General features: G+C 37.3%; 1 protein-coding gene across 5 annotated transcripts in view; it reads left to right on the top strand.

Annotated features, from left to right (window-relative positions):
• The window catches only part of palld (palladin, cytoskeletal associated protein), a 76,085-nt gene that overhangs the window by 4,183 nt on the left and 52,377 nt on the right, over positions 1-19,525 (top strand). The gene's annotated exons all lie outside the window — the stretch shown is intronic.

The following is a 19,525-nucleotide window of genomic DNA, read 5'->3' as shown; positions in this document are numbered from 1 at the left end:
TGCGAGCCAGTGCAGCCTAGTTGGTGGGCTGCCAGACTCCTCCTGGTGCATTCTTTTGAATGGAAGTTGCTCAATGATCTCAATGATTCCTGTAAATATGACGTCAAAAGTCAAAGTTTGTCTTAAGAAACACAAATTTAGACCCTTATCAAATGCTTTGCTGGTTAAGAATTCAAGTTCACTTGCCAACTTGGAACCATTTATTTCTTGATGGTCTTAACAGGAAAATGAGCTATACATGTGTCTTTTAGCAGTGTGGAAGAGATGAATTCCTGCTTTTTCTCGTGGGGTTTTGCAAGGTTTAAAATCCATCAGTGTCTTAATAGTTTGTGGCTAAAGAATGCACATTAGGGTGACATTGGGACTGAGCAGAGAACAGACCTGTGAATTTGAGATGATAATTTTAGAGTGTATGTGTACATTTAGGATATTCTTGATGGGGCATCTGCCACCTGAGATAAATGTTTTACATCATGACATTTGTCAAAGCTCACAGACTTTCTGTGTGGTCTCATTACCTACCAGAAGAATTAGTGTACAGCTGCTGTTTGAGGACAAATGTTTTAATACTTGCTTTTATGGCTAATTGCCGCCCTGGATTTAAATCCAATATCTGGGGTGGGAAAGAAAAACTGCTGTGAGTTATGTGTGTTTATAACACTGACAGTCTAGGACAAGACAAGTTATACACTTACATTTTGTACAGAATAAATATGCTGTATAGATATGAACATTTGTTCATTTACTCATCTGCATGTCGTTTCAAACCTGTATGACTTTCTTCTACAGAACTCAAAAGAAGATATTTTGAAGAATGTTGGTAACCAAACAAGACTGACCTCCATTGGCTTACACTGTATGGACACTGAGACATTTCACAAAATGTATTTTTTGTGTTCCACAGAAGAAAGAGACATATCAGGTTTTGAATCACATGAGGGAGAATAAATTATGACATTTTTTATTTTTGGCTGAACAAACACTTTAGACAAACCTCATCATCGTCACTAATATTATAGAGCACTGTAGCCATTGTGTTTCATAGTGATGTGTATTTGTGTGTCGATGCTTACTGCAGTAATAATGTAGTTGATGTAAAAAAAAAGTAATGGTGAATATAAAAGAAAAAACTAATAGTGAATATAAAATAAAAAATAATAGTGAATATAAAATAAAAAATAATAGTGAATATATTTTTTAAATGAACTAAAAACATCTCAAATTAAACATAAAATTATTATTTTGTTTAGATAAATCAACTGAAATTTTATGAGAAGTCTTTGAAATTAATTGAATTTTCAGGTTTATATGTGAAGAGTTCATTTGCAAAAACAGATAACCCTGTTTTTAAAAGTTTCTAAAATCAAGTTTTTTTATAATGTTATCATGTTTTTATTGTGTTTTATTGTTAGCTGTATTTTTTATTATTACTTAAAGAAGTCATATGACACGGCTGAAACGAATATTATCGATTGTTTTAGATGTAATGCAGTGTGTATACACGATTAAAGGTTCAAAAACGCTGTATTTTCCACATACCGTGCATGTTTGTATCTCTTCTTTGCCCCGCCTCTCTGATTTTTAACGAAGCTCATCGCTCTGAAAAGCGAGGTGTGCTATGATTGGCCAGTTAACCAGTGCATAGTGATTGGTCGAATACTGCAAGCGTGTGACGGAAATGTAACGCCTCTTACCATATTTGGAACATCAGGTTCCAAAGCAATTGTACTGACAGGTACGCCCACCTTACTTGCGTATACATTTGGGCGGTCTTAGTCAAATCATACCACGAACTGACGTAGATTTGTGGGGGTGTGGTTACACGAGGCGTTTCAGGCAGGTCTGGGTGAGCATTCGCTTTTAGATAGAATGCATCTTTTGTTCCCACAGTTTAATTTTTGCAATTTTACGTGTCTAATACATGCATGGGCAACTTATAACACACCAAAGACACAGAAAAACACGTATTCGCGCCATATGACCCCTTTAATCAAAGCAACCCATTTGCAGTTTAATTAATATTACTCAGAATGCACAATATGAAAACATGATTATTGAAAATGTTAAAAACTGAAAATCGGTTTTAGCAAATGAACTCTTCATATTTGGTTCAGAGCTGGGATTGACAGGTCACAAGTGTTTAGTCTGAACCTAGATTGTTATTGCACAGATTCACACCCATATGACTTGTTCTCCTGTGGAACACAAAAGAAGATGTTAAACTTAAATCTCATTCCCTATTCATTCAACACAGTCTCATGGGAATTTGTGACATTGTCACGAACTGTAATCTATTAATTTGTGTTTACTGACACAAATTTCCCCCTTTTTTCATGTCAGTCAGCACGACTTTCAATCTAATGTATTTTAAAACGCGGTATCTTTCATATGTACAAATATACAGTATATCAACGCAATCTGATGGGAATTCATACCTATTTTACAAGGTGGGTCATTCGTGTGAATTCCTATTTCCTACGATCATTGGTATGATTTGACTTTTCCCCTGTGACGTTAGGTTTAGGGGCAGGATTAGGGGAGCCATTTATCGTCGTCTTGACACCTCGTGAAAGCTTTTTCGGCTGTTATTTTAGGGTTTTGGGTAAAGTAAGGTGTTAGTTAGCCACATCCTAAAATATGTACGACTTCTTTTGATATCAGGTTATAAATATATAAATGTAAATACACACGCAGCTCTGTGTATTGAAAGTCGTCCTGAGTGACACGAAAGGAAAGTCGTGCTGAGTAACACGAAAAGAAAGTCGTGCTGAGTGACTTTTAAAAAAGGCCGTGCTCACTGACACGAAAAAATGGTGTCCATGAATACCCATTAATAGATTCCAAATTTCCTGTCTATGCCACAAACTGCTGCGAGACTGGGTTGATTCATTGTATGGACAACAAGATCAAAATATCTCCTTTTAATCCAGAAAAGAAAGTCAATTACATTTTTAGGTTTGGTAGACATAAAGAGTCTAGTGCATAAACACAGAGGCACGATTGATAGTTTGACCCAGCACACACAGTTTTCCAACCCAGCAACATGATGTTTGTAGTCATGCAGGAGAGGTGGATTTCTGCCCATGCAGTGGGTTGCATAATGAAAGGAAGCTGAAACACACTTTGGCTCAATGGACGTGGTGGTTCGCACTGGAGCTGCAAAATCTTTTCTTTCTCGCTCTCCACCGCAACCGGGCCTCATCCTGTCAATATAAATAGTCCTCAAGCCGGCATGGAGGAGCCAGGCTCTGGAATGCTGACCATGCCATGACTTGACACTTTCCACACAGCGGTACTTTCTCCATCTTTCTACACCTTCTTAGGGAGTATGTAGGTGTTGGAAAGAGAGAGAGAACACTACGATAGAGAGATATACTGTAGACCCACATAACATCTTAAACGGATAAGGGCCTTTAGTGCTGGTGACATTGAACAGTGCTGTGATATTTTACATTTATTCTAGAATAGGTCAACACGTAGTTTGACAATTGACACGTGTTTAGTTTTGCATATAATATTGAATCTTTGTTTTGAAAACTGGCTTTAAAAGACAATAGAGTTTAAGGGAGACATTTTGTTGTTAGTATTTCTGAAGGTCTTAATCCCAATGCATGAAAACAATCTTAAAGTTTAGTTTTAAGGAAAACAAAAGTTGTGTACTCCTCTGAGAACTAGTACTGTATTGGAAAAGCCCACTTATGCCTGTAGATTGTTTTCTGTAGGTGTAGATGATAAAAAAATAGATTATTGATTGTACATTGGAATCTTGTTGCATGTGATCTGTCATTTATCTATGAATGACTGACGGTGTGATTTTCAGCCTCTAGGTGGGAGTGTTGCATTTCAAGTTCAATTTAGCTTGCACAATCTCACAAAGACTAGATTAAGTTTATTTTCGTAGAAACCTGCACCTCTCTGAACATAGCAAGAGACACTCAGTGTAAATACTGCAGTGATTACATACAGGTGTTGCATAACCCAGGGTTATATTTATTGTCACATGTTTCTCATAGTTTGCATAGACTGACTGAAGATCGAACAGATAGCTTGAGGTTTTTGGAGACATGAAGGCGACCGCACACATTTAGACCTAAAGTTTACAGATCAGGGAATAGCAGTGGAAGAAACCCACACTACAGTAGTTGAAATACAATACATACTGTATGAATGACCAAGAAGGAATTAAAAAGTACCAGTGCTTGTTCTTTGTGAAATATTTTACAATTTATAGGAATATATTGATCTCTTTGTAATTTGAAATGCAGATTTTTTTGTATTGCCTTTTCCCTCTTAAAACATTCACTATATTCACTATACTGTCATGTTGTGCATCACTGTTGAGAAAAGTTTTAACCACACATTGTAGATCATCATCATCATTGTGTCCTAATACAGACTGAGGATAGTCTGTGTCACATCCAGATCCATGATCTCATTTGTGTTTCTCTACACATATTGAGTAAAAATGGAAATTGTGACAGAATAAACACAGCGTGGCTCTGGTCTTCCTCTTAAACAGCAGACAGTGGTTTATATAAACAGACTGATGCACTCAGAGATCTGAAGTATCTGTTGCATCCATTGCCGTATTGAGATACTGTAAATTTATTTCTGTTTCTGATTTGCTGCTTGAAAACCAATACACTGATTTTCATCTAAATGAACATAATCCAATTTATTTAAAAACACGGTTCACTCAGTATCTTCAATTTTGTCGTCATTTATTTCCACTCATGTCTTTGCCAAGCCATTGTCAGTATCTGTCCCCCTTTCATTGTATGGAAAGGTTTTTTCTATGAAAGAATAAAAGTCTTACTGCTTTCAAAAGGCGATGGTGAGTACATGATAACAAAACGTTGCTTTTTTGTAGATTATTGTAATATTATAATATATTAAATTATAATATCTACTGGCTGACAAAAATTGAGAATTAAAGTAAAGTTTATCTGTTATATGTTGTTAGTTACGTCAGATGCTTACAAAGCACACACACACACACACACACACACACACACACACACACACACACACACACACACACACACACACACACACACACACACACACACACGTCTCATCCTACAGTATTTCAGTTTTCCTCACTTTCACACAGCCATGGGTGTGAACGCATTCTCACGCACCCTTTTGAAATCAAATCATGTGTGAAGAAACTGCTGCAGTTTTTTTTTTTTCTCATCTTCTAAATCTGTAATGACATCATCAGCGTGTGTCAGCCCGTTGTCTGAGAGCTGACTGACATCATTTGAAGCAGTGAGCTTATGCAGCTACCAGACTTCTGTAGGTGTTGTTTATTACACATTCATCCTTTGCTGTGCCGCATCCTTGGCCCATGATGGACTGCTGTCTGATTGAATCTTAATGTTTTTATTTTTCTGTGTGTCAATGGAGAAATCTAGAGCTTCTCGATGTTACCCAGCTTCTGAAACTTTAAAAATGCTGTTATAACATTTTAATGAAGTAAAATATAGACCTAACGGTACTTGGTCTAAAGTAGGTTTTGTTGTTTTGGGTAACAATTGATTTTTTTCCAATGATAAGATTGACATTTGCATAGAATGTTGATAACAGCTTGTTTGACTTGTACTTCAGTGATCCGTTCTTACGATTGTGACCGGATGACATCATCTCTGTTAGAAGGCAGCACTTCTTCCTCTTTCACATTCTTCCACTTAAACCATTAGCCCCAATCATTTGCAGGTGTGGGGAGGCAAGGGGTTCTGTAAACATTGGCTTTGGCAGAGAGGCTTTGCAAGGTGATAGAGGTAGATTTATGCCTCTATGAAGCCCAGAGGGGTCTTGGAGGTAGTGAGCATGCAAATGTGTGTGTGCATAAAGGTGAGAATCGAAAAGAGGGGAATCATTTTGCTAAATGTGCATCAGATTTCCTTGCAAAGGAATAAGCTTACCCTTATTAAAGAAAAAGAATCAACTTTATTATAAAGTGTTACCAAGATTGTGAATTTAGACATTTCTTATCAAATGTAACCCAATCCACATTATTTAACCTAAGTGATTTTCATTCATTTACAGCTCTAAACGTTTATTGGATTTTAACAATTGTGTCATATATGTATTTTTTTTTTTAAAGCAATTTTAGGCTTTAAGTTGGTACTTAAATAAAACACAACTGAAAACTCTATTAATCCTGAGCGTTGAAAGGGCAACCCCTAAACCAAAAAATCTATAAATTATGTTTCTTTCTTTATTTCTATTTTATATTATATGATTTGAAATTCATTCCAGTTAACACCAAAACTAATTTGGTGTTTGAGCAAATTGTGTTAATGGAGTAGTTTCCCTTAAAGAAAGCATTATTTTCAATGGAACTTGTTTGATTTGTCATTACTCTTATGTAAACTGTGATATAATGTTATCTTTCGTAATGGATAATAAATCTTTATGTTTCACTGGATGACAACAGTGGGATTAAATGTTATCAGTCAAGAAGAATGTCCTGCTAATGTTTGGTAAAGCTTATAGCTGCCAACTGCCTGCGTGTTTATCTGAACCCGTCATAAACAAACATAGCTCATCCATGAACACATGTACACAAGCTTAGTTTGTACTCTGGATTTTCTGGAACGTTTTTCGCAAGATATCCTTATGGAAGGGGCAAACAAACACAGAAGCAAAAGAGAGAGACTTACAGTATAAGGGCATGCACACACCCCACACGCAGCAGGAGGACACGGTTCTCATTATAATAAAACTAATTTGAAACAAAGTGATGTGGAAGTTCTGTTCACCCATGGGAGCACCTTCACGATGTGTGTGTAGCATATGTGCGTATTCATTACTTCTCCAGTAATGGCTCCTTCCCGGTTTATCACTTGTTTCCCTTGGGCATGGACTTTGATGAGGTTGCCAGGTCTTAGCAGGAGATCCTCCTTCGTACTTCTAAAAATGCCCCTTGCAGTCGCTCTCAATAACAAGCTTGGGTTTCCGTGCCAACATTCTCCCTGTCTTTCCCCCCTTTGGAGGACGATGTTGTAGTCTTCCTCAGTGCTTTTCGTGAATGAAGATAAAGTTATTTGCCTTTTTACTGAAAACCATTTAAACTGAAAAAATGGACATGCATGGAAAACAAAAAAAGTTAAACCACGAAGTCAATTTGTTGCAGATGAGACCCTGATGGATTATGTTTTGTAATCAAATCTGTATGCCGTTCCACTCCATAGAAGCGTAACACTACAAGTAATCCCATCATGTGACCACAGTTTGCTGTTGCTCCAATGGGTCCTTCACACGGCAGCGACAAGCGGTTTTCAATGAGAGTTGGTGCTTTTCCAAGGGATTTAAAAATGAGCAAAGTTCAACTTTATACACATTACCAGCAGCAAAATGTAATGCCTTGTCATTTGTTACATGGATAAAAAACCTGTTATCGCTTGTTGCTTTAGCTAACGCTGGTAAGGACACAATGTTCACTTTATAAGAGAATGTTTTATAGTTTACCCCTTTGCCATAAAAGCTCTCAGGGATCATTTTCATCCTTCTTTGGTCTTATGCAATGTGCTGTGGTTGAATAACCCTTTGATTGGGTGATCCATTTGTTGTTAAACCTTGAACACCTGGTGGTCTTCTTGTTTACTTGTTTCTTCAAATGGATGGAACAGTGCAGCGATGCATCATAGTCAAACATCATAGTGTTTGAGAGTACGAAATGTCCGGACATAATCGACTGAAGTCAGAAATGTCCTCCAAAGGAAGGATCATTGCTTTGTTTTTGGAAAATATCGAAACATACCTTAGGTGAAGTATCCTTGATGCCTGCTGTTTTTACAGAAGAGAGACCAGCTCGAGAGTGAAAGAGGATGTTTTTTTCTGTAACATTCTTGGAGTGAACCACGAAAAGGCTTGTCATGCAAATGGAGCATTTTCCATCTAGAATTGGAATTTGAAAGGGGCAGAAAAAGCGAGAGGGGAGGAGAGAGATGGAGAAGCGTGTATACTGTATGTAATTCTGCTTGGGGGAAAAGGTCAAATGCAAAGCTCAGTAAAAACGGGGGTGAAAGCAAAAAGGGATTCTTGGAAACATTTTGCTTGGCAGCCATGTGAACCTCAACTGTGTCACTGTGCTACACCCGCACAAACATGTGAGCCATGCTCTGAGGTTAGCGATCTGAAAAACACGTAGATTCTAACCCGCACTCGTCTATGTTAAATGGGGTGAGGTTATAGAGGGCGTGGTGTGCCAATTATGAGTGATTATTTCATTTTATAAGTATCACCAACGTTACTGTTGGCACTGTGGGAAAACATCTCTGTTGTATCTCATACCTGCTCTTGTTGGTTAACACTAGCATGTGATTATGATGTCATCTTGTAAACATGAGTCTAAAACTAAGTGGGAGATTCAGGTGTGTGTGTGTGATTTGAATTGAATCAATGATGTGAAGTCCTACATCCCAATATTGGAAATGCTGACCTGAATCCCAGCCCATGATCACATTGTTGTGTAGATATACGGTAACCACCAACATGATTTGTGTGAACCATGTGATGTGCTTATGATGTCACTGCTTGTACTTGGTTTCTTAGGGATATTCTACATCTGCAGATATTTTTATAATACATTTATAATCTGCTGTAAACTGATAGGCAGCAGTCAGCAGCCTGAGCGTGACTGATAGGTCAGTACTGGAGTCTTGCAGTCAGAATACTGTTCAACACAGAGAGAAGAGGGGAAAGAGATGATAATGATGTCATGATACAGTCCATAAGGACAGTCATGATAATGACTAGAAACTGGCGTGTCAGCAAGAGCAATATACTTAAAGACACCTAACAGAAACATGCAGTATATACACTGCCAGTCAAAACTTTTTCTTTACTTATATTTTTCCACCTTAAAGAACATAAGTAAACTCATTAAAACTGTATTACAATTATAACTTTGGGAATTATGTTCCAAATAAAAGCATCTAAAATAAATCAAAACTGTTATATTTTAACATCTTCAAATTTGCCAACACTTGACTAGAGTTTGCTGTTCTCGTGGCATTTTTTCATTAAACTTCTTGAGGTCTCAATGTGGGAAGGTTTTTAAAGAATATTGAAGGAATTTACATCTATTCAGGGCTCTTATTGGCTGCCTTTTGGTCCAGGTCATCCATTTCAGAAAGATATTTTTATAACATGTTTTCTAAGAAAAGAAATTGATGTTGTCACACATTTTTGTCTACAAAAGTAATTTCAGACATTTATGTCATGGCTCTGCTTCATTTAGTCATGTTTTTCTTGGTCCTGTAGCTGAGCCATGACAAAGCCTTTGGTTATGTGTGGAGAGAAACATATTATTGTCCTTTTGACAATAATATGCGTTCTCTCCAGTGTCTCGTCATTGGCCCCGCTCCTCTCGTTTCCTTGTGATCTTTCCCTGAGTGTTTGATTAACCACACCTGCCCCATGTCGTTATCCCTCGTTTGTCTTACCTATATATACCCTCTTGTTTCTTTGTCCTGTGCCCGTGTATTACATACGTGTATGTGTATCATGCTTGTCAGTGTTCCTGTGATCCTGTTTTTCTGTTTCAAGAACCCAGTCCTGTCTAAGTAAGTGTTTGAGTGTAGTTCATGTCAAGTATTGTTTCTAGTTTAGTGTTTAGTTAGTTTTTCATCCCTGTTTACCCCTATTATTATCTTGTCTTGTTTACACCCCCTCGTGGGTTTTTGTTTTGCGTGTTTTTTGTAATAAATATACTGTATCTTGTTTAACCCCTTCACGTCTGCCTGCACTTGGGTTCTTCTTTCCTGCCACACACCCGTGACAATTTAAGCATGCACATCGAGATCATTTGTTTGATTATTAGAAACATTTCCGAACTTTTGACTAGTAGTGTATATGCATATTTGAAAGTATTATACTGTATATGATATACATTTTTATTACTTTGTGTAACATTTTTATATTCAAATTATTATGATTTGTAATTAGCATTAATAACTTTTACGTCCCATTGTTTTTTTTAAGTAAGAATATACATGAGGTCATTTGTTTTGTCAGTCACAAGCAACACAGAAATAATAATGCATGGCCTATGTGGCCTCCTGTATAATGCATGTCACTATTTAACATTCAGCTTCATCCTAAATAAATAGACTCTTAAAGTAGCTGTTTGCCCTCTAAGCCATGCATGTGTAGCGTAGAGGTCACATAGCGGCTAGTGTGAACGAGAGAATGACGTGGAGAAAGGTCATAGGTCATGATGACCGGACAGAAAAGACACCAAAAGGTTCCAAACTCGCAGAACTGCGGGAAACAGCACAGACACGTTAACTTCACACACTCGGTTTTGGTTCACATTCAGACTCACACACACTCATCCTGGTGACATAAGACGACGTAAAAAACACAGTGGTGTTAACAAAGACTCTGTCACTTTGGCATGCTAAAGTCTGTTTGCCAAACGTACAATTATGCACCCTGACGTCCATTTGCTGCTGGAAAACATGCTGATGTTCAGGACATGTGGACCATGTATGGAAAAGACTGAAACACGCACATACTTTTGGTGAGGCATGTCAGGTGGATTTATTCACGAGGTGCAACGTTTGTGATACAACGTTTGATACGGCTGTTAGATTTGAGTGTTCCCGCATACTTGTGTGCGGGCCAAACATTTACAGCTGTTGAACCTTAACCCGTTATCAGTTATGTAGCTTGTATCTCTCATATCTAAATACTGAACTTAAGCTTTGTTTGGTGTTGTGGTGTAATTGTGTTGTAACTATGGCATTGAAATTCGTTGATGTAAAAATCAGGCGTCTGTGACTGGGATATTGTATTTAAATGTGTTTTTGGGCATCCGTGTGTGCATGTGAATGCATGCAGGTGAACGTGGGTGTGTGTGAGCGAATGTGTTTATTGCACTTCTATGAAAGAATGAGTAAGCACTAAATATGTCCAATGACATCATGATAATGATGTCATACGACAGTCCATAAGGACATTCATAATGACTGAAAACTGGCATATGCAGCAAGAGCAATACATTCAAGGGTGTGAATGGGGTCCAAAAAGCTCATTGAATCACTCAGGCCATATTGTATTTTTTGCAGTATGCTATACTACAGTACTGTGCAAAAGACTTAGTATTTTCCAGAGCCATTGAGAGAGAGAGTCGCGTCAACTCCGTTGACTCCAATGGAACAGTTTTTTCACAGCAATGGCGGTTCATAGAGTCTCTCAATAGTTCCTGGAAGTTAGTTACGCATGGAGCTGCAACTAAACAGACCAACTGAGGTAAACTTCTAACCCATTTAAAGACGAAAGCCATTTAATGAATAAAAAAAAGAAAGAAATAAAGCATATAAAGAGATAACATGACTTCCTGGAACTATCTGAAGGCTCCATGAATCACTCAACTCAACTTTATTTATATAGCGCTTTTTACAATTTTCATTGTTACAAAGCAGCTGTACATAAGACATATTGACTATAAGCAAAACAATTAAAGTTGTACCTGCAAAAACAAGAAAATGTTGAAAACACAGAAGACAGACATACCCACATAAACACTCCACACACACAATATGCACACGTACTAACACACATAGACGTGACGTGACGCTCCAGCGTTTTGGACTTCCATTGGCAGAACTCTCTCTCTCAATGGCTCTGATATTAACAAACAATCAAACAATAAGTTTAACTGAAATAACAAATAGCATTAAAACATCACATATATGAGATTATAAAGTGCATTTGAAAGAGAGTGTGCCAATATAATTTTATTCTTATGCACTTTATCAACATTTAGTAACTTATTGGCCCAGATGTTGAAGATGAGTATATGGAAAGACTTCATATTTGTGAGTTTCCATTTTATGTCAAAATGTTTTAATCCCAAATCGGATCTTTGTTACACAACACTTTATGACATGATTACAGTCTGTCTATTAAACTGTCAAAGGACACAGACCGCTTCATACATCCAACTCCACATCTGGCCATTTCACTTTTATTTTTATTCTGTCTCTGCTTCTCTTTCTCTTTTACAGACTCAAACTACACAATATAAACCCATTATTTGCCCCCCTCCATATTCCTCTTTATCGCTTTTTCTTATCACATCATCTCTTGTTTTATTTGTTCCATGAAAAAATTCTTTCCGCACTGCACATCCTTCTCCTTTCTATCTTTTAATCCTCCTCCTCATCTCCATCTATCTCTCGTTGCCTTTGAGTTTGCTAGGGTTTGACCGTAAGGCGCCTGGTGATGATGTCACATTGACAGGGAGTTTGTCTAAGAGTGTTCGGTTTCATCTGTAATGCCGGCTGTTTATCTGACCCCTCTGATACAATGACTTCCCCTCCTTAATCCCAGCCCAATAAAACAAAGCATTAAGAGACATTTTCTGATGGTCTGCCCAGGCAGGGGTCAAGGGTCACTGAATCATTCAAGGCTATAACTGCTTTAGTCATTGTGCAAGAACTCACTGGAGTGAAAAGTAGGGCAGTACATGTAGGAAAAAACTGCATTAGAAGTGGTCAGATTATGACAGCTCAACGTGTTCAGAAAGTTGAATGTGTTTTGGCTTGAGAAACATGTTTCTCAAGTGTTTGTCTTTGTGAACATTTCTCCCGGTTTTCTTCGATTGGTCGCGTGTTTAATAACGTAACTGATTCTACATACTGTATGTTCATTCATAAAACTGAGTCTTATTTTAAAGGGATATGATCTGATATAAAACATTAAAATAAAGCTATTTAATGTAAAGTTGATGTATGTAAGGAGTATGCAATGTTGATGGTTTTAACAGTTTACAGGACGTGTCCAACACAAACCTGAAACTCGGTTTTAAAACCAACAGTGCCACCACATCTGAAATTCATCAGAAAATTTCGCACAGAATGTTTTTTGTCTACTTTCTTTGAGCTACAGCAATACAATTCTTATAGATTTTTAGGGAATTATCTATTTATATTAGAACTAAATGAAGAATCCCAGTTCCCAGAATGCTTTGCGTGAGACAGGGAAAGTGAATATAATAGCAAAGTGTTTTTAATGTAGTCTAAGGGCAAAATGACAAAGAGGCAGACATCTTAGTGCTTTGATATTTAGAAAACAACTACTTTGCAAAGTGTGTGACCAATATTTTCCTTGACATTCCTGCCAACACCATCAATTACATTTAGTAAATACTAAAAAAAGGTTATGTTTAGCATGCTAATTGTTTGTGTTACAAAGTAATTTATACAGATTTGAAACAACTCGAGGGTGAGTAAATGATGATACTGTCCCTTTAAGATTATGTGAATTTGTGAACACAATAATAAGGCAATGGTTAAAGGATGTTCTGGAAAGTGCTGAATGTTCAGATAGATACAGTGTAACAGATAAAAAATGAGGTAAAGTCAGCCAAGCATGATTTTCGTAGATATGTACCGTATGTCTGTTTCTGTCTTTGTACGGTTCTGCTTAAAATCTGTTAGATTTGGATCTGTCAGCTTTGTGGCTCATATACAGCCCATCTGTGTATTTAACAACCTCGGGTGCCTTCATGCATACATTGATTTGCATGCGTGTGTGTTTTAGTCTTTGCTTTGGAAGGCTTAGTTGTTTCTAAAGCCAAATAAAATGAGTGTGCGTCCATATCTTCTCACAATGGAAACCAGCAGAAGGATAATATAATGTGTGTGTGTGTGTGTGTGTACTGTTGTGGTAGGCAGATGTGAAAGAAAGTTTGTGTATGCAGCTACAGTTTTTTCCAGCTTATGATTTACAAACAAATGGGATCCATATTTCAACCTCCACCCCCCACATACAGAACAGGAATAGGAATAAACGTTTGGTTTGCAACACAATAAAACAGGTAAAAAACTGAGAGAGGAGAATTGAAACTATATTATGTATCCACTATAACCGGTTGTAACACAAACAACTAGACATATACACAAAGAATCCTTTCATTAGCTCAAAATCCAGATATACCTTGATCTCTAGTGCTGGTCTGTTGAAGCACAGTCTGCTTTTTCTCTTTCTCAGAGTTTTGCTACACTAATGTACTGTATTTCACCATCATTCACTTATGTGAATAGACGCTAGTCCTCATTAATCCTCATGCCTAGATTTGGCTTACGTTTGTTTGACAGATTAATGGTTTGTTTGTTTGAGGACATGTTCGTTTAACTTACCTTCAAGCATCTTAAAGGTTAGGGGAAGTAGAGCTTGTTTTAGCTTGTGATGTCTTGTCTCCATGATGAAATCTAGAAGTTGCCATGGTGATTGACAAAGCATCTTGGGATGATGCTGAGACGACTGTCGAAATGCCTGCACGATGAGACGCAGTCAGAGAGAGATATCAACTAAATTATAATATGCAATATTATATGCATTTAATTTGTGCTCTGAATGATCTAGTAGTAGTTAAAAAAATATAGACTTGGGGGTTTTCAAATTGGGATTCAGGGACCCCCAGGGTGCCTCCAGAAGGTTACAAGGGGTCCCCAGAAAATTTCAGGGAAATTTTTCCATATGTTCTATCTATAATTGATTGGTCGTGAAACATGAGCACCCGACTGGTCGGATAAATAATAAACAGAGGAACACTTTTGAGGTGTGGGCTACAGAGTGTGCCTGTGTAAGGCACAGTGTGTGTCTGGGTGTGAGACTTGTGGGCGTGTTCAAAAACGTTATGCATACACACTTGTGTGTACAGCATTGTGCTAGATTTTATTTTCGAAGTATAGGTGTAGATGCCCCTATGCCATGCCCATGCCCATATGAACCAGTGTGTGCTGGTTTTCAAAGATTTGGATGCTCTTGTATGTGTGTTTCTGTTTACTGTGTGTGTGTGTGTGTGTGTGTGTGGGGGTGTGTGTGTGAGAGAGAGAGTACATATTCGGAGCTCTGTGTAACAAGCTCCATAAATACCCCACCTAAATGTCCCACCTGTTTATGGACTGAAAGACAGAGAGTCACTCAGTTGGAGTTTCACAAACTAACTAACTACGAAGGTCTGTGCTGTTATAATCTCAATATGCCACAACACGTCAAAACCTCACCCTAAATACAGGATTAACTGTACCGTATACAACTCAATTGTGTTATTGTGCGAATGTAACATGCCTGTGCCGGTTTCAACAAAAGTTAGTAGTGATAAGGTGGCATATACTACTATTTTGTGTGTCGTTGTCCCAGGGTGCATTGCTGGAACAGGTGGGATACAGTTGTTTGACTGAAACCAGGTGCTGTTAGCTCTGGGCTAAGTAGGCTATTTTAACCCAGACTAGAAGGTGCTATTTTGGTCTTGGACGGAAGAATGAAATACTGAATGTGGTAGAGTGCATGTACTTGCATGAAAAACTTCAGAACTTCAGAATTAGAATTAAATACAAGTTTCGAAATGGTTTTCAGAGGCACTTAATACATTGACATGCTCAACTTTTATATTTACAAGGGAATTATGTAGTCAGTATATTCATTGCATTAAAAACTTATAAAACATTTGTGACATGTTGTTTTAACGTTACTGTTCCTTTAAGAGATGTCCTGCGTTCACCTTTTGAAGCCACAACTTGAAAATTGAGTCGAAATTAGTCTCTAAATTGGAAAAATATCTAAGAAATCTTTCATTGACACAAAGTGGAAGTGACATAGGAATGTTAATTTGAAGCGATGCTGAATGTAGCCAACATCAAAGATTGAAATGTTTTGTAGGAGAGAGAGTGAAAAAGAGAAAAATAGACAGTGGGCTACCTGGACACATGCCAAAAGAGTGCCATTGAGTCTTTGTTCCCAGTTACAGTCTCTCTCTCTCTCTCTCTCTCTCTCCTCATGTAGCCTTCAGTGCCTTCCCTCTCTCTCCTCAAGCTGTATGTGTGTTTCAATCAGTTCTGTGGCAGAGTGTGTACATGTGTGAGTGACTGAAGGGTCTGTCAGACGTGTACAGGCGTTCAGAAACTGTGGAGCATTTCCTGCTGTCAAAATCTGCATGTTTAGTCATCGGTTTTGGATAAATCAAAGCAAGAGAAGAGCTCAGGTAAGTTTTACTGAACCTTGAACTTTATAAAGTGACAGTACAGAAGTCAGTTATCCTTTACCATGTAGTTTCATCAGTTATCTTACTACATTTTAGAATGACAGGTTACAAACTGTTTTGAAACTTTTCAAGCTTTTTTTAATGAACGTAGTTCGGTTTGTTGCAGTTTTAACAATCGTATGTATTTGTTGAAGCAGCTTGTTTAACCAAACATGTGCCAACATCTTTATATAAATTCATTATATTCTGTGTCATTTTTCGTATCTGAATTTATGTCTGTCTCAGTAAATATATGGTACATTTATCAGAGGAGATAAATGTGTTTTGTCTAGTTATCTTTAAACCATAAACTGAGTTGTGTCAATAAATGCATTCTGACGTGTGTTAATGCTTAGATATCTAGATAATGTTATACTTTTTTATCTGTTGTGATCAGACTGTATTATTTTAAACAGTTTAAAACAGACCTTATATTTAGGTGGATGAAGAAAGAGAATATGCAGCACATAAAACAGGATTATGTGTGTTTGTGTGTGTGTGTGTGTGTGTGTGTGTGCGTGTGTGTGTGTGTGTGTGCGTGCGTGCGTGTGTGTGCGTGTGTGTGTGTGTGTGTGTGTGTGTGCGTGAACAGAGAACATGTGCTTTGAGACTGTATGTTTTGACTCTGAAGAGAGTTTGAGGGGGTTTGAGAACTTCTGGTTTAAATTAGAGGATGTAGTGACAGTACACCTTTATACTGAATCTCGGGAATACATGTTTATGTCTCCATCAGTATATTAGATTAAATATTATACTTTATTAGGCTTTAAACTGGTAACCTACAAAAAATGTTACTATTAGCTAAACCATATTCATTCCTTTTTTATGATTTTTATTATATATGTATATATTTATTAGTATAAAATGTTTTTTATTAATTCATTTATTGTATTAATTTCATATCTAAAAATTATATGTGTCAATTAATCTGAAAATATTCCAGTTGTTTCCTCATATTTTCTTTTCTATAAAGGTTTTAAACAAAGCATGCTTGAGTACATTAGACTAAATTAAATGTAGTAATTTCATATATGTTGTGTCTTACAAATTTGAGCACAGATTATTTTCGTACAGTACTTCATTTTATTTTATTATTTCAAAAAGCAGTGCTTAATATAACAGGAATGACCCAGTATGACAAATACCTTCAGAATTATTCAGACATTGTTTTAACAGTGTGACTGTGTGTGGATTTCCCGTCAGACACAGGCTGTTAAATGTCATTTGGACTAAGGATTGTTGGCATAGTAGTAATCAACTGTGTGTGTGTGTGTGTGTGTGTGTGCGTGTGCGTGTGCGTGTGTGTGTGCGTGTGTGTGTGTGCGTGAGTGTGTGTGTGTGTGTGCGCGAGTGTGTGTGTGTGTGTGCGCGTGTGTTTGCAAGCACTTTTCAGCACAATTCAGCTGCTGTGGATGCATCCATCACTATTTCTATTTAGAACATCTCTCTCTTGTGATCTTGTGGTTAGTCATTCCAGTTGGCTATGCTCTGTTGTATATTTGCTCACTGACCTCTCACCTTTAACCTCTGACCTGTGATGTAAACTATAACCAAACTGACTCTACTGCATGCAGAGGGACTTTATCATTTATTAGGAACTTTCCTTCGCATCAGACATGTATCCAACTCCCTATGACCTTGCCTCACCCCATCTGTATCCTCCTTTTATGGTCAGTGTTTAATTCTGTCTTCAGACTTTGTTTCCTGTGTTTCTAAAGTGTCTGACTGATGTCAGTGACATGAAACATCTCCAGCATACATTTACACTAACAGATACGATTGTATGTCAGCTCTGTGGAAGCAGATTGGGGGAAGCCAGGTGGGATTATTTCAGGTCATAATGCATTAAGAAATAATTAAGAAAGATACAGAAAGAGACCAGACGGCACAGAAAGTGAATGTGAGGCACATTAAACTGCAGTAGATGAACAGAAACACACACACACATCATACATCATTTGGACATTTAGTCTTGAAAGAAAGTGATGATGTAATTGAGTCATGCGATTTCTGACAGATTGCAGATATTTTTTTAACAAATCTGACAGGAGATGGATAGGCATGAGACTTCTCGCTGTCCAGAGGAAACAGTTAATGCATTAAAAGAATTTCATTGTTTATATTTTTATAAACCACAAACATGATTATTTTAGCAGGGATATTCAAGTCTAATGACAGGCTGTGTGCATCAAATGATCACTTTTACACTGTTTATACCTCCATAAGTGTATTTTAGTAGCAAACCAAGCATTTTTTTCTCAGAAGAAAGCTCCTACTTTTGAGAATAAAACCGGTACTGGTTTCTTTTAAAACCTCACCAGTGTGTTTAGCCCTGACCATCAAACTCAGCCTCCGGCTTCACTCTTGGCTTTTCTTGCGTGTTTGACTCTTTCCAGAAGATCAGTGTGCCCTGGTTTTAATGATGCTTTATAATTATCCATGAAAGTACCTAGTGGCATTTTCATTTTTCTATCCAAGTCCCTAAATTTTCTCTATTCCTGTGGTCACCTCCCAAAGTGCACACAAATACGTGCAGTGAAGTTTCCATTGACATTTTTGGGTGATGTTGCACACTGGTGAAAGTGTAAGAGTGTAAGAGACAATTTTGGCACATCTGTGTTCTCCAAGAGATGCATTTGCTTCTCTTCTTGACAGGACAGTAAGCTTCAATGTGCTCAAAGACAATAAATGTGCGTGAGAGATGGAGAGAGAGTGAATGAGTGCAGTATGCACACTTACACACACACAAACTCTGTGACTTGTTGTTATTTGCTGTTGTAGATGGAAAGTTTAAATATGGAGTTTTGTGTTACACTGGGCACATCACGGCCAAACCACATAGGCTTGGGAGTTTAGAGTTAGTAGGATTCTCTCTTACTTCTTTCTCTCACAGTCACTTGTGGTGTTTGGTTGTGATATGAGTGCTTCTGAATTAGTTTATATGGTTCAATAATTGCCCATGGTGAATGTTCATTAGGTCTAGTTTGTGGATAGGACTGAGAGTGTTTCTATGGTGACAACTTGGCATTCTTTCTGTCCGCAATACTTTCACCAACCATAATGCTTTGCGAAATGTTCACTTGTGTATCATTTTTTTAAATAAATTTAAACAGGCAAAAGAAAAACACATTAAGTTTAAAAAGATTTCTATGGAGCTTCCGTTGGTGTCATGCTTGATATAGTATACTCTAGCATAACATGTATTAGATTATTTTAATATATTTCATTTGCTATTTTTAATATGTATTGCATTGTAAATGTGTATATTATTGTAATATATAAATATACATTTAAAAAAGCTTTAGGTAAATAAATATAAACATACATTTATTTCTGAAAGCTTGCTCTCTCACTGCTCTCACCTACCATAAAGTCATCTAAGCCTTTCACCCAAATCCACCCACATTTAATTAATGAGACGCATGCAGTGGAACTCCAGTGGAAAAGTAAACAAAGATCCTTAAACAGTGTAAATATCCG

Source organism: Triplophysa rosa, linkage group LG15 (assembly GCF_024868665.1).
Source record: "Triplophysa rosa linkage group LG15, Trosa_1v2, whole genome shotgun sequence".
Taxonomy (NCBI): Eukaryota; Metazoa; Chordata; class Actinopteri; order Cypriniformes; family Nemacheilidae; genus Triplophysa; species Triplophysa rosa.
This window is presented reverse-complemented; position numbering and strand designations above follow the sequence as displayed.